Source organism: Falco punctatus (assembly GCF_963210335.1).
Source record: "Falco punctatus genome assembly, chromosome: 3".
NCBI lineage: Eukaryota > Metazoa > Chordata > Aves > Falconiformes > Falconidae > Falco > Falco punctatus.
Window position 1 is genome coordinate 67570836 of NC_137582.1, and position 13888 is coordinate 67584723.

The 13888-nt window shown below is 35.8% G+C and overlaps 1 protein-coding gene across 1 annotated transcript in view; it reads right to left on the reverse strand.

Annotated features, from left to right (window-relative positions):
• The window catches only part of NETO1 (neuropilin and tolloid like 1), a 308983-nt gene that overhangs the window by 135650 nt on the left and 159445 nt on the right, over window positions 1-13888 (reverse strand). The window lies entirely within an intron of this gene.

Consider the following 13888-nt stretch of genomic DNA (forward strand, 5'->3'; position numbering starts at 1 on the left):
CAAAACAAACAAACAAACAAAAAAACAAAAACAAAACAAAACAAAACAAAAAAAAAAAAAACACCAAGAAAACCACCCAACAATCTAGAATACAAACTAGAAACATGTTCTGAGATTCTGTGGTCTCAAGAGCAGAAGCAATTAAATGCCTGCTGTATATTTAAGAGTGTCTTCACAAGCTACAAAACCAACACTTGCAGGTACTGAGTCAATGAAAAGATGATTGCAAGTATGTTCACCCAAACTTTAAACACCTGTACCATACAGCTCCAGCAAGACTCTGAAGAATGCCTAGTCTTTGGAGGGTTAGTGTTGCTATTTTGTGGTGGGCTGCCTTGGTCTGGCTTTGCCAACATGCACTCTGTGATGTTTCCCAAGGGTGAATCTTGGCAATTAGCTCGTGGTGACTTACACAAGAGACTGAGGATATTAACTTCGGTATATATATGAGAAAAGATTGCAAAAAACATTGATTTCAAAGGAAACTGTGCCTGTTCTGATGTAGGCAGTGACATAGTCTTATTTCTGTTTCTGTAGCCCTTCTGTCTCAGACCTTTAATTTTTTCTTCTGCACGCATTTTTTTCTTTCTCCCCGCCCCCAGCAAATACATAACACCCTATGATTTCAAGGCTACTATGTCAGTATTTTGCAAAGATATTACAAAGGAAATGTCATGAAAATGGTTTTGTCATCTCTAAATGGAATGCTTAAATCTGTCGTTATTTAAAAGGTGGAAACTCCTCATCTTAAACTTTTTTTAATGTTTAAACTTCAAATTCTGGAGAAGTGTCATTTTCTTGTGAATAGGGAGAAACAGTTGCATTTATCTGAATTAGAGATTTGTAATTTCCACTGAATAAATTGGTTTGAGATAAGACCTCCAGAAGCTTCTCTTAAGAATTTTCTTTGGTTTTGAGATGCATTGAGTTATTGAAATAATGTGTAAGAAGTTAATGTAAAGTCCTACAAAATGAACTACACCTACCCTGCAATGAAAACTCTTGACCTACTGATGACATATTCAAGGTGCAATGATTTCTAATTCTGGAAATATTACACTTTGTCTTTGAATTTGTGGATGGAGAGCTTCTCCATGATGATTTCAAAGATGCTATTATGTTCAAATTCTCTAAATGAAGGGTAAATACAAGGCATTCTGACTGCGATGACCATTTTTTTAATCTTTACATTTTCCCCCTCATATTACTTTTCTTTTATTTATAATTCAATTATGACGGTTTGTAACTGTAATTATTGTGTTTGATTTTTAATTTGGATGTTACTATAGTGTCATGGTTTAACCTCGATCATTGCTCAGGGACAGACTGGGCATCGCTCAGTGGATGGTGAGCATTTGTACTGTGCATCACTTGTTTTCTTTCCTCCCTTCCCTTTGGATTTAATCCCTTTCCCCCCTTCCTCCTTTTCATTATAACTGTTATTATACTATTACTATTTTTCTTTCATTTGTATTTTACTTCAATTATTAAATTGTTCTTATCTCAACCCCTGAGTTTACATTCCTTACCGATTCTCCTCCCTACCCCTCTGGGTGAGGGGGGACTGAGTGAGTGGCTGCGTGGTGCTTGGTTACCAGCCGAGGTTAAACCATGACATGTAGCAAGGCAAAGATATGTGAAATACTGGAAATCTCAAGAAGCATTAAGACAAACAATGATAAGAATTGCCCTACTATTTATTGTACTCTGGATTTGTACAATTTAGCAATTTCTGGAATAAATATACCTAGTTTTCAGTAACTTAAAACACTCCCTCCTTTTGTAGGACTCAGTCTTTGGAAGCTGACTGAAGTGTAATTTGTACGTTTAAGGGAGTTATTTTGAGAAAGAAGATTTCATTAAATTCCAGATCAGTAAGAATTCGGGGACAGCAGCTCTAGTTTAACAAATACATTTGACTTTTCGGAGCATAATAGAGCAAAGTGACAAAGGGAAGTAGTTGACATTATTTTGTTTAGACTTCTAAAGCACATTTTACATGACATGACAGATAAAAGCCATTTTGAAAATAAAGTCTCTTGGGGTTATAGAAGGAATAACAAAGTGAATGGGAATGTGGCTAGAGGTAAGAAGCAAAGATCTATGATTTATGTGATAAACCTGGGCTAAAATGCAGTCATTTGCAGACCATATTTCTTCATGTTTTTTGTGCAGCTCCTGAATCTTTTCTGTAGCAATAAACTACAGCGTTTTAAAATTATATTGATTTGTTTGCAATCCCTGCAAACAGTATGTAATTATACATTAGTAACCTCAGTTTAGAGTCTGGTGAACCTGGGAATCAAATTCAGCATAAGCTAATTAGTTGCTGAGTGTTAATTTATTTGATCTCCTTTAAAAATACTTTAGTGCACTAAGAAAGAGGAAAAAAAGTTGTAATATTGTACCTTCTACTGCTCATCTTTATCTGTTTAAAAAAATAGTGTTAATAATTATGTAATAATAGTTCTTAAATCCTTGCCTGCTGCTAGTCAGTGCTTAAATTTAATTTGTACTGTCAAGTTTGCTTGTATTTATGTTAGTATGGAACTAGAGACCAATTTTGGGGTTACAGCTTTAGACAAAATTGTACCTTTTAGTATATGAGAGGGAAGCTGGAAAAAAAGCTGCATGGAATTCCCTTTTTCTTTAATAAAATCACATTTCACCACAGCTCTTCTGTTGATTTTTAACTATACACATGGTCTAGTTACCTGTATTCCAAATTTTGCTGTTTTGACAAATTGGTTCTAAGCTGCCTTCCTTTGAAGGAAGACTGTGACCAACTCTTTATTTGACTAATCTAATTTAAAGCAGAAAGCATTTTAGCCCAAACCCAATATAGTACAAGAACAGAGGGTGAAAGAATGAAGAGGAGGTTATATTGGAAGTTGGTTCTTTGTGCTAAAAATGCATGTACAGCTATGTCCATAGTAACACTTACAAAGGGAAATGGAGTCAAAGATTCAAGCCAGCTACTTTCTTCCTTGTACACAGAATCATAGAATATCTCAAGTTGGAAGGGACCCATAAGGATCGTTGAGTCCATCGCCTGTTTATTACATTCTGTAATAAATGTGAATTTTCAAATATCTTTTGCAACTATGATTAGGAAGTATGGGGAATTATTTTTGGGGAAAACAATGTTATCTCAAAAATGTTTGCATATTAAATGGCTGTGAACATTAAATTCACAATTTTTACAGAGAACCAAGTGCTTATGATGGATACTCCAAGGACACTCCAAGTAAACATCATAAAGCACTTTAACTCAACATCATTTTTTGGCTTTTTCATTACTAAGCCTGGAGGACTTGGCACAATATAGTTCTACAACAGGAACTTCAGATTTTGGATCTATTAACAACAAGTAAATTATTTATTAACTTACGGTATATGAGAAGTAATTTGGTGGTTGGCAGGGATCAGTGAACCATGGAGTAACATAACACCACTGTTCTGTCCAATACCTTCTGAGCAATCTATTTCAGACCAGAATTTTTTAACAGACACTCTTATTTTATTTTTTACTAAGGACATAAAAGACACTTAAGCTGCTTCGCTCACTTACTATTGTTCTGTCTATAAGCATAACACTGTTTTATATTGACTGAAAGGAAAGACTAAATATGTTGTCAGTGTTTTCTGGAAGCAACATGACATACAGCTACTTAGCAGAGGAAGGGAAAAAGCAGCAACAAAACTTGGAGACATTCTGGAACAATTTTGTGATCTTGTTACAATGGAAGAAAAAGTGGCAATGATAGCAAGACACAGTTGCACATAGCAACAGCCCATTTCTTCAGAATGGTCTCGTCGGGGAGACCAGTCTTGTTGAAGAGGAGTGGCTTGCTTCCCAAAGGGCTTGTACCAAGCAAAATATAGCAGACAAACAATTGTCATTGTGCTATAAAAAGATTTTCCCGCTCTCCTGTTGCTTACACTCTGCACTTTTACTCCATATCATGCAACTGTGAACTCAATAGTGTGTGATTGCCTGCTCAGAATGTTGCTGCTTCTTCTCTGTAGAGTAACTGAAAACAGCCTTTGAGGTTGCTGCTTTCTGAAGCACCTGAGCTACCTGACATTTCAGTATCACCAATGCTCTTCCCTCCTGAAATTTTACCTTGTCATACTAGATAAAGAGTTTAGAAAAAAACAACAAACCCTAGGCATTTTCCTTTTCAGATGTGTTCCAATGGAAAAGAAAGGTTTCAGCAGAAGGGTATTTATTACAAAATAGGAGCTTTTGAGAATTCCTCTGTAGATTTCAAAATAGGCCCTATCCTTGCTCAGGACCCCAAATTAAGCCAAGCGAGAGGAACAGATAAGACTAAAAACAAGGAGGCAGTTTTCCCTAGATGACCTAAAAGTTTCATATGCTGAGTTAGAAATGCTTAGCAATGTGTTTTCAGTTGCTCAAAATACTTGTATACTTACATTTTTTCCATAAGAACCTTAAAAGGACTAATCCCCTATGAATACCAAGTTCTGAGTGAGAAGTGAATCTCTTGAACTACTACTGAATTTAGAAAGGAATGTAACATCTCACTGAAATTATTCACATAGAGTTTTCCCAATTAAAAATGTATTTAATCCATTTTTTTTTTCATAGGAAAATGTCACTTATAGTGAAATACAATTTGGAAATGCCAAAATTATTTTCATTCAAATTAATTTAGAAGCCAAACACAGAACTTTTAATTTACTATAAAATGTTATCTTAAAAAATCTAAACAACAAATGCTCAAAACTCACCAACTACCAAAATTGAAGTAGTATGGCATACTGAAGTTCTGATTAAAACTGACCCCCAAAAAATCACAAAAAATTGTTTCTCTAATAGAACTTTTCAACCATCTGAATAATCATTAGACTAATCCCTTTTTTACTTTTTGCAAATTTTTATTGACAGAGTTGAATCCATTTCACAACAAAATTTTAGTTCTTAATGAGAAGAGCATTTTCTATAGGACTGGACATAAGAATCCAGTCAGTTCTGTTCATACCAGCACATCTTTGTAACTTACTACAACATGAAGCTGCCAAAATACCAAACAAAACACTAATCTGAAAGTTTTTCTGAGTTCTATGAAGGAATAAAATTCACATTCATTTTCTATTGATTCAGCCTGATATACAAAAATCAATGAAAAGGAAACAAGACATGAAATATTTATTGAAAAATAAATTAAACCAATAATCCGTGATCAATTTTGCACTATGACTGATAAACCTATGCCACCATTATATCTGTGTTGGCTGATGTATATTCTATTACTCCAACATGTTCTAAATGGCCTTATGTGATGGAAACATACCTGATTTCTCTGCTTACCTGTAGTTTAGAAGAAGTTTATTACTTCCAAAGTAAAATAACTACTGTTGGAAGGAAGTATTGAAAGGGTAATGGAGCAAGCTCACTGAGTAATTTCTGTGCATATGTTAAGTTACAAAGGCATTTAGCTATTCAAACAAGTAATAAACTGTTATTAAAAATAGTGATTAAATAATAAATTTCTCATTGGTGACACTTTAAAGGGTAAAACAAACCCCAAGACCTTAAAAAGAAAGGGAAAACAGCCCTGCCAATATTGGTATATAATCAAGAAGGGATACTCAAATGGTATAGTGTACATTAATAAAAAGGGTAAACCCTGAGAGCTTGTCAGAATAGAAGATAGGTTAGGTTAATTAACCATACAGTGATGGCCACTCCTAGCAGATAGTGTACTATGCAGTACTATGGTTGACCACACAGCATATATATTCTTCATCTACAAAGAGAGGTAGCTGGTGGCTAGTCATTGGGGACAAGAAGAATCCATTCCAGAAGTACTTATTAATATGCAACGCTCATTAAAAAATCCAGTTATTTTGATAAGCATTTGTGTCATTTCATACCACTCCCATTCATGCACTGGCCACACACAGTTTCTTTCATCCATCTCAACACATGAAAATCTTGAGATTTGTGGGATAAGCTGAGTGCTCTTTCCAAATCTGATAAATCTTTTGATCATTTTCAGAGCAGGACAATTGCACCAAAAAATTGTCATGCTAAAGGCTAAATGATGAGAACCAGAGAATCTGAGTTCACTTATACCCTAAGTATAGCTACAGGTTTAGGCTAATATTCTGAAGAAATAACAAAGAAGTAATTTAATGAAAGTCAGCAAGTTAATTCATATGTAGAAACAATTCTTCTTAGAGTCCTCTCTCCCCTTTCCTGAAAATCCTGTTAATATGTGAGAATATAGTAATATTTCTAGTCATGGACAACTCTCTTGTATTCCAATTTTTTTTCCTGTCTGTCATGGTATGTTAGCTGGCTAGTTTTAAGACACATAAGGTTTGCTGTTATAGAGACGATACAGACACACCACCACTCCATGGTATGAAGTGGTTTATAAATGTTTGAAAAGGGATTCTTGCCTCATTTGTTTTCAGAATGTATAACTGGCCCACAAACAAAAAAGGCCATCCTCTTCTTATGCCCCTAGAGCACATGACTGCTACGGGGCTGGATATCAGATGCAAATGTGCAACTTTAGTTTGGCAGATTTGTATTTCTAGTTCTACTTGCATTAAAAGTCTGTGTTAGTTTGGGGTGTGTGTGTCTTTTGGCTTTGTTTTGTTTTTTTTCATCTCAAAGTATGCCCATCCTTTCAACACTTCATTCATCTGATCCGATTTATTTGCCCTCTACATACAACAGAAGACTCAAAAGCTAGAATAACACTTGTAAAGCAGGTATATTGGTAAAGGAAGCCAGAATGAGAACCTCCATGCCCTTAAATTCATGTCTGTATGCACGTATACTGTGCTGGTTTGGGGTGGGGTAGAGTTATTTTTCTTCAGAGTAGCTAGTATGGGGCTATGTTTGGGATTTGTGCTGGAAACAGCGTTGGTAACACAGAGATGCTTTAGTTACTGCTGAGCAGCGCTTACCCAGAGCCAAGGCCTCTTCTGGTCTCACTGCTCCATCAGCGAGTAGGCTGGAAGTGTGCAAGGAGCTGGGAGGGTACACAGCTGGGACAGCTGACCCCAACTTACCCAAGGGCTATCCCGTACCATATGATGACATGACATGCTCAGCTGTAAAGGCTGGGGGAAGAAGAAGGAGGGGGGTTTCAGAGTTATGGTGATTTTTTGTCCCAAGTAACGGCTATGTGTGATGGAGCCCTGCTGTCCTGGGGATGGCCGAACACCTGCCTGCCAATGGGAAGTGGTGAATGAATCCCTTGCTTTGCTTTACTTGCACATGCGGCTTTTGCTTTATCTATTAAACTGTCTTTATCTCAACCCATGAGTTTTCTCACTTTTACTCTTGCAGTTCTCTCTCCCATCTCACCAGGGGGGACTGAGCAAGTGGCTGTGTGGGGCTTAGTTGCCAGCTGGGGTTAAACCATGACATGTACACATCCTTGTTGAAACACATAGGTTATATTTAAGTTATCACTGGCTGGAGATATGTTTCTTATATTTAGAAAACTAAAATCAAACAACAACCCAACAAACAAAAAAAACGAACCGAAGGAAAAACCTCTGGGCAGGGGCGAACCAGGGACTCTGAGTAAGGAGGAGGGCAAAAGAGTCCCTGGGCAGAAAACAGAAAGAAAATGTTCAGGGAGGAGGACTTGAGCCTGGCAAGGCAAGGACTGAGCGGTATGCAGAAACTGGGAACAGGGATGGAATGGGTGAGACAGAAGAAAAAACAACTCATGTTATTATAGTGTATTGGGATAAGTTAGAGGAAAATAATGTACATGAACATACACATGAAGCAAATCACTGAAATTTCACAGAAGTGAGTTAGGGAATGACAACAGTAGTAGAGCTCTGTATTGGAAAATTTACCTTGCAGCTAAACCGCCTCCAGAAACTGAGTCAGCTTCTGGTATCAGAACTACCTTGTGCACACATTCTTTGAAGGAAAATTTTGTACAACATTCCTGGAAAGGAAACAACAAAAGTTCAACAGAGACTTTTCTTTTAATAAAAGAATGCTGCTACTTAGGAAAGTTGAATTTTGCTACTCATTGATGGAGTACCTCCAGCTTTCGTAAACAGAGATAGCCTTTTGTCATATTAATATTACACTCTAAACCAGAAATAGAAAGGTAGAAATATTTAACCTAACTTAGGTGAATATTTAGATAACGTGCTTAGTATGTACTGCTAATGGTAGAATGGAAAGAGTTTTCGAATTCCAAAACAAAGTGTGGACATCTATCTTACACTGTCTGATCTACATGGCTAAGAGTTAGAGTCCCCATTTTTCCAGGTAAGTAATAGCGAATGGCTGTTTTTGAATATGGACATCCAGATGGTAGATAATTTCAAAGAAATTTAAAAGGTAACTAACAGTCCTTGACTCAGCAACAGAATGCCATATGTAGCCTAATTAAACAAACTTTCCAGTAGAGGAGTGGACACAAGGATTACATCTATGCCAACAAATAGTTCAGTAACTGAATCTACAAGTGAAATGGATGGTGCTAAGGATCCAGTGTCTACACTCTTTTTCCTGGTGGTTTACTTTAGACTTGTTTTAGTTTTGTCTGGCAAACCGATTTTCCAATAGCTCTTGAATGGCCTCCAATGTGGTCCTAGGGAGCATCTTTCAGAATAGCTTCATCTGAAAGAAATAGTTTATGCATTCCCAGAGCTGCTCTACTCTGAGAACCAAAACAGTCTGAAGAGCTCAGCTTTGAAAACTATCTAAGCACAGCTAGCTGTTGAAGCTGAAATGTTAATGTAGATGCACCCAGCAGAAGTGAGAGACTCAAACTGGCACTGCAATACCACTTTGGCAAAAAAATGTATGATTTTGCTTTCTAGCACATGCTCTCACTATCATTATTTTCCTGTGGCTGAGAATGAAGAGAACTCTTTTCCTCTGAAAGACCCAGAAAGGACAAGGATAAAGATATTCAAGAAAATTTCCTTCTATTATCTTCATTCATAGACTCCCAGGTAGGGCATTTAGTTTGAGCCAGATTGAGAGATTTATTGATTTGACAACCACTATTTATGATAACAAACATTGCTTTCTTTTTCAGGGAGCTGACATCTGCTTTTCTCTGATGGAAAATAAATTACAGAGAAGAGAATAAAAGGAAGTCACTCATGAGTCATTGCATTTTCATGACAACGAAAGTTTTTACGGATGTCAGAAGACAGATGCTCACCACATACATTTTAATACATTTAAATTATCATGTCACACACCTGAAATACATGTGTTTATTGTGTTATCCCCTGAAAGATACCAGGGGTTGCACCTATAAATAGCTGCCCAGTTTTGTATACAAAGTATATATCCTAGAGCAGAACATGTAAACATTAAACTAAAATCTTGGAAACCTGTGTTTGCTCCCTACAAAGCTAAACAATGAGCCCTTCTCTGCAGTTTAATTTATCTTTTTATTGTATGTATTCCAACAATTACCAGGATGCCTGTACTATATTAACATCAACATAAAGCTATAGTGTATATCATAAACTGTTCTTTTAAATGTGTATATTTAAGGTATGTTTATATATATATCTAAAGGTCAAACCACCATATCTAATCCAACATAATAGTACAGGAGGCTATGGTTGCTCTTCTTATTTCGTTTAAACTTTTTGTCACAGAAGTTTTGAAATAAAGAAACTTTTATTAAAATATCTGTACTGCTGGAACATTACTTTTTGTTAATATCTTCCTAGAATTCAGTTTGTGCTCCAGTAACATTGTATGAAAGGGCCACAAGGACTGGATTTGATTTGCTTTGGTTTAAGAATAAGAGTAGTTCGAGGGATGTGAGGCTGTGAGGCAACAAGAAGCTGTACTGTTTTGTAGAAATTCATTCTTGTGTACACAAGCCTACATGCATATTGTACCATACTTATCCCTATACTTTTGACAAAGCAGAGGCTGTCTGAACAAGGGCAATTCCTGCTTTCCTGATGGACCTAACCATAGCTTTTAAATCCAGTGTGGTCTAGAATAATGGTCTCCAAAAGTAGACTACTGCTAAACATAAAACAACTATTACATTTAAGAATGCATTATTTCTTCAGGGATCTGCACAAATGGTTTTATGGCAAGTAAGAAATCTGGTTTAGCATGGTCCCTCTAAAAATCTAAAAAAATCTATTTTACTAAAACACATGTATGGTGCGACACCACCATGAATTGTCTTCATACATGTATAGACATATACAGACTTCTACATTTACACGTTCACACATTTGTTTACATATGTGCAAGCTGTGATACATGTGTAACTGTAAGAACTTTATAAGCACACATGAAAACACATAAATAATTGCTGAAACCTTTTCTTCCTTCTCATTTTTTGGACTTCATGAATGATATGATAGGAAACACATTAGTGTTTAACTACTTCCAGATGTTCAGCAACAACTTTTTGTACTTTTTAAAACCAAATCTATTGCAGACTGAATACTCTTTTTTGGAGTTTAATGCTTTCTAATGGCTCTAATATTTTTCAAAATATTGCTGCTTATGATTTTTAGTTCAACATTTAAGAAGGCTGTACCAAGAATTACCATTCTGTATTTATTTATTACTGAATGTAGTTCCATTTCTGCTCTTAATAAATATCAACAAGTAATATCAAAGGCAAGTTATAATATGAAAGCAGGAAAAGTTTGATGCTTCAAGAAACATGAAAATTATCCTATGGCCACCTGTGCCCTATTTTCTTGTGCAAAACCTCTGCTCTGTTAAACTAAAACAAGCAGAAAACAGATAACATGCCTGAAAGCAATGTTTCTTTTCCCATGAAAGTGCAAGGAGTTGAGATCAGGCTTTTTATTTTAGCGTTTTGAAATGAAGTGTCATTTGCATATCTAAAATATTTCTGCTTAAATATTGTTCTGAAAAATGTTTTGTAGCAACATTGAGAACGTTCTTCAATATTTTATCTCTGGGGATGAAATTCAGACTCTACCAAAGTCAAATCTTATACTCACGTTAGCAAGGTTGAAGATGAACTATTCTTTTTCAAATTGATATCAGAAAAGAAATACAGATAAATCTTTAATATATATTTAAGAATTGTGTAACACACTCCTGTGTCCTGTGATAGTTAAAAATACTAGATCATGTTCCAGACCTAATGTGAATCTTATTGTAACTGCATGACAACTCTTTGTATTGCAAAAGAAAAAAAAAAAAAAACTGACCATACAGAGTTGACTATAGCTTGTCTACAGAAACACATCTCCCTAAAAATATTCACAATCTATGTATAACATTCAGAGATAATGTAAAAAAAAAAAAAAAAAAAAAAAAGAAAAGAAAAGAAAAGAAAAAAAAGCAATGATGTATTGCTTCAAAATATTCAGTAACAATTTGGAATGGAGAACCAGAAAAAACTTTCTGCAACACCCAGTTTCTGTTCTGTAATAACCTGCCACTCTGTATGCCAATCGGTGTGTAAAGTTTGCTGAGATCTTTATTCCTGTAAAGTAAAAATTCACCTGAGAACTTTTCACCTACACTTCATTTTTATGTGAGAATGCACTGCTTTTTGAGTAAGAGGAGGAATTGTTATACAAGTAAAGACATGAAAAGTCAAGGTAGGCTTTTTACTCCTAGTAGTTCTAACTCGAGGAGCCGCATGGTGCTGAAGTACAAGAGCAGCCAACAAGACATGTATGTGCATGCCATAAATGTGGTTGAGATGCAATAATTATACCAACCTTTACAGTCCAGCTGAGGGATTCCTACACAATACAATTATTGCAAAATATGGATCAGACATCCAAATATAAGCAGAGAACAATGAGTCACATAAAAAAGGGAAATGCATAGTTATGTAGCAGTGATTTTTAAAGTGCTTAATAAATTATGTTTATTAAAATGTACTATACTCTAAATTACTATCTTATTTGGAATGTGGAGCTGTAAGCCAGGAAAGCTGAGAAGAGCTGGCCTTTTTTGCAAGGAGCTGTATAGCTAAAATTGTTTCAGTTCAACTGTTTGTTTATTTATTTTTTAAACTATACATAACTATGCCAGTAAAAAGTAAGAAAACTGTCAGATTAATCTAACGTTTCCTTATTCTGTGGTAGTTTTACAAATATCCTGTCTACACAGAGATTGTTTATATCTTAAAATAAGAATGTAATGGAATGTTTCTTTGGTGGGATTTTGTGTCACTGAATTCTAAAAGCCTGTGGCATTTTATGAATGCCTTAAAAAAAACCTCAAATGAAGCCAGAAAAACAACAAATGGAACAAACTTCCCATTGAAGAACAGAGATAAACTTCTAGTATATTGTTATGGAGGTTAATGACTTTACAGAATCATGTATTTCGTTTCTGAGCATTTACAGAGCTTGAAAGAACTTGTTGGTGTTATGTCTAGAATGAATATGACTTTATGGTTTTAAATGAGCTTATTACAATAAGAAAACACATACACAGTGAAATTTCTATCTTGTGATATAATTTTGATGCAACGGTAAGTCAACTGCCTGTCTGAGGGGCTTTTATTATTTTCACATATTCCAATGAGTATGTCAACTTTTCCATAAGGAACTCATGCAGTTACAAAATGTCAAGGCTTCTATTTTCATCTAAATTATGATGATTTCTCTTCCACATATTCTCAATATAAATTGTGTTTTCCAGCCAGACAGTTGTTAAAAATGTCACCTGATTTTCTCTTTGCCTAAAAAAAGTAAACAAAAAACCAAACCCTAACAAACAAAACAAGTGAAACAAAAAAAACAAACAGACAAGAAAAGCCACAAACAAAAAACTTTTAGGGATTACATGGTACAAGCTCAGAATGCAGGAAAGCCAGAGCAAAGGCCAGCTCAAACTAACTCTCTTTCTTGGAAATGGGTTGGGAAAGCAAAAGTGACTTGTCAGCTGGAGTGTGCTGAAAACAAAAACACCTAGAGAAACTGGCGAAAGAGGAACTGTAGCATGTTGGCCACAAGGAAGATGAATTTCTTTTAACAAAGCTGGATAGAAAAGGAAATCTGAAGTATAAGCCAAGAAACTGCCTTTTGGTATTTGTCCCTGCTAGGTTCAAAGAAGTAGTATGTTCACCCTGTATCTTCTGTCTAATTGAACAGATCTGTACTAGTAAAATACCCAGATGGTTATCTTCTAACAAAAGGCTATCTTCCTGAGTTTGAATATTAGTTAAGTAGTGACACAGAAAGGGAAAATAGGTTTTAGCATGTACAATCACTGAATAATTTGGGTTGGAGTGACCTCTGGAGGTTATCTGGCCAACTTTCTTCTCACAGCAAGGTCAATTTAGATCAGGTGGTTATCATCTGTATTGTACTGTGTCACAGCAGAAACATTTTCCTAGTGTGTAATTGGAACTTTACATGTTACAGATTGTTGGCTCTTATCCTGTCATTTTGCCCTTCCAGGATGAGTCTGGATCCATCTTCAACTATATCTTTTATTAGGATATATTTGAAGACAGCAACTAGATCTCCCCTTAGCCCTTTCTGTTTAGGGTTGAATAGAATTAGTTCTCTCAGCTGCTTCTTGTGCTTAATGTGCTGCAGCCCCTTGACCATCTTGGTGCTGCTCTGCTGGATCCACTCCAATATATCTATGTCTTCTTCCGCAGAGCCCCAAATTGGAACCAGTGCTCCAGGTACAGTCTTACAAGCATTGAATAGAAGACAATAATTGCTTGTAGCCTGCTGGTTGCTAATTTTCTTAATTAATTAATTAATGCTAACATTCTTGCTAATAAAACCCAGAATGTACCTGGAAAAGACATCACCACAAGAACACACTGCTGACTCGTGTGGACCACCAGGATGCTTAAGATCTTTCCTTCAGAGCTGCTGTATGCCTCAGCCTGTATGGTGGTATGCAGTTATTCCTTCC